The sequence below is a fragment of the Symphodus melops genome (assembly GCF_947650265.1).
Source record: "Symphodus melops genome assembly, contig: scaffold_501, whole genome shotgun sequence".
Classification (NCBI taxonomy): domain Eukaryota; kingdom Metazoa; phylum Chordata; class Actinopteri; order Labriformes; family Labridae; genus Symphodus; species Symphodus melops.
In genome coordinates this window covers 1-2,500 of record NW_027636769.1, presented here as the reverse complement: position 1 = coordinate 2,500, position 2,500 = coordinate 1, and the positions used below count along the sequence as shown (strand labels likewise).

The window sequence follows — 2,500 nt, the reverse complement described above, 5'->3', positions numbered from 1 at the left end:
ACATGCGGCTCCTGCTGCTGCTCCAGTCCGGCAGCGCCACGATCACTCCGGCTGAATGACAGCCAGCGGGCGACACACACGGAGGAGGATGTTGTTTCCGCACGGACGCTTTAAAGAGAGACACCACCACAGCGTGGGCCGCGTTCCGTTCCTCTCAGCTGTTCTCTGACATAATGACGCGTTTAGCCAGAAAACATTTTCACACAGGATTTCCAACAGTGATAAACAGAATCAGAAGGAAACACAGCTGGAGATATGCTAACCCTAACCCCCCCTTGGGGGGGGGGGGGGGCCCTGACCCTTAGGGGGGGGGCCTGACCCTTAGGGGGGCCCCAGACCCTTGGGGGGGGGGGCCTGACCCTTAGGGGGGGCCCAGACCCTTAGGGGGGGGCCTGACCCTTAGGGGGGCCCCCAGACCCTTAGGGGGGGCCCCAGACCCTTAGGTGGGGGCCTGATCCTTAGGGGGGGCCCCAGACCCTTAGGGGGGGCCCCAGACCCTTAGGCGGTCCCCAGACCCTTGAGGGGGGGTCCTGATCCTTAGGGGGGGCCCCAGACCCTTAGGGGGGGCCCTGAGGGCTCACAATATTAAACCAAAGCAGTAACCTTGCTGAAAAGTCAACAAAGACAAATGAAGATTTCTGTGAGGAGAGAAAAGAGAGGAAGAGGAGAGTGAAGAGCAAATCAATGTCCGACACTTTGACCTTTAACCTCAATAATAATCGTTATGTGAACTAATATTCTTTATTGGTTGAAGAAAACAGAGACAGTTCTTGTGTTTTTTCCACACAGATTAAAATGTACCTGAGCTGTCCTCTACCTGTGATGGTGAGTAAAGAAAACTAGTTTATTATCATGAATGCAGAGATAAACGGGGGGGGGGGGGGCCTGAACGGGCTCTAAAACAACCAACAACCAAACAAAACCATCCGTCGTATCTTGGGTCCGGCGGGACGTCATCCTGCTCTCCCTGTGAAGTCAGACAGACACACGGACACGTCGCCAACACGCCTGCAGGCCGAGGTTAAGGAGCAGAGTGTGTATGAGAGATGATACATGAGGCTCAGCATGTCAGCCTGCAGGCTCAGAGCTTCATCACAGGGATACAGGACGCTGCAGCTCTCAGCTGGCGTCTGCAGGCTGAGGGACTCCACCACACTCAGAACTCTCTGCCTGTGCTCCTCTGAGGGCGGGGGCTGCAGCACGCCGCTCACCATCTGCAAAGACGAGTCAACAGGGACAACTTTCAGTACCATGAAGACACCTTTAAGGAGAACCATGTGACTCCGCCCCCTGGTGTTTAAAATGAGTACTGCAGTCTAAACTCTAATCATCACAGAGAGCTGTCTCCCCCCCTCCTCTCACACAGGTCAGCATGTGGTGGACACTGTAGCTTCAGTGTTTAGCCAGCTCTGCATGTGGTGGACACTGTAGCTTCAGTGTTTAGCCAGCTCTGCATGTGGTGGACACTGTAGCTTCAGTGTTTAGCCAGCTCTGCATGTGGTGGACACTGTAGCTTCAGTGTTTAGCCAACTCTGCATGTGGTGGACACTGTAGCTTCAGTGTTTAGCCAGCTCTGCATGTGGTGGACACTGTAGCTTCAGTGTTTAGCCAGCTCTGCATGTGGTGGACACTGTAGCTTCAGTGTTTAGCCAACTCTGCATGTGGTGGACACTGTAGCTTCAGTGTTTAGCCAGCTCTGCATGTGGTGGACACTGTAGCTTCAGTGTTTAGCCAGCTCTGCATGTGGTGGACACTGTAGCTTCAGTGTTTAGCCAGCTCTGCATGTGGTGGACACTGTAGCTTCAGTGTTTAGCCAGCTCTGCATGTAGTGGACACTGTAGCTTCAGTGTTTAGCCAGCTCTGCATGGGTCTGTAAACTGCAAAAGCAAATGATGCTCATGTGCTCAGAGTGCACAAAAACCTGTGAACATTTTAAACTTCAGAGAGAGAGTGTGTGTGTGTGTGTGTGTGTGTGTGTGTGTGTGTGTGTGTGTGTGTGTGTGTGTGTGACAGGCTGCAGCACAGATGACAGGGTAAAAACTCATACTGTCTTCAGACTGTGAAGAGAAATGTGTCACATTGAACCTCGCCTCCTCTGAACTGTTTTCATATCCACACACACACACACACACACACACACACACACACACACACACACACACACACACACACACACACACACACACACACACACACACACACACACACACACACACACACTTCATAAAGGTGAACACACGGAGAGTTTGCATAACATGTTATTGAATCTATTTAAAGGAGCAACATGTAACTCTGACAGAGGTCTCATTAGTCCTCTGTTTCTACTGGAGCTGCTCAGAGAGCTCGGACATAACGATCTATTCCAAGTCCCACAGAAGAGACGTCACACATGAAGAGAAGCCTCTGCTGCTCACCGCTCGCTCGTTTGTTCTCACAGCAGAACAGGTGAGACAGAGTCAGAGACATCAACGCAGAGAAGACGCCTCCTGATCGAACCAGC

At 52.2% G+C, this 2,500-nt stretch overlaps 1 protein-coding gene across 1 annotated transcript in view; it reads right to left on the bottom strand.

The window, feature by feature from the left end:
* ccdc134 (coiled-coil domain containing 134) overlaps window positions 1-207 on the bottom strand; it is a 6,350-nt gene extending 6,143 nt beyond the window's left edge. Inside the window, exon 1 of the mRNA XM_079372819.1 lies at window positions 1-207. This exon is cut by the window's left edge and continues 173 nt beyond it. The gene's annotated coding sequence lies outside the window, so the exon portion shown is untranslated.
* Window positions 208-2,500: the final 2,293 nt, after the last annotated feature.